Consider the following 302-nt stretch of genomic DNA (forward strand, 5'->3'; position numbering starts at 1 on the left):
TGGGTGGATAAAATTCTGGAAGAAGATACGGTAATATGTGATGGTAGAACAAGCTCTTCAAATGACAACAAAGAATGGAGGATGAAGATTAGATTCTGAAGTTAGTTCTCAAAATAGGGGGGATTTCGCTGTTTACATGTATGCTGCTGCTACTGATTATAGTTGTTGTTCTTGTCTTAAGGTTGGATAGGCAACAGAGTCAATTGTATTTAGCAAAAAAAATGTGACATGGGATATGCATATGTTGTTCTGTTCATGTACTTGTACCTGTCCTTTTGGTTGAAAGAAATGCAGATTAAACT

The sequence above is a fragment of the Arachis ipaensis genome, chromosome B03, assembly GCF_000816755.2.
Source record: "Arachis ipaensis cultivar K30076 chromosome B03, Araip1.1, whole genome shotgun sequence".
Lineage (NCBI taxonomy): Eukaryota > Viridiplantae > Streptophyta > Magnoliopsida > Fabales > Fabaceae > Arachis > Arachis ipaensis.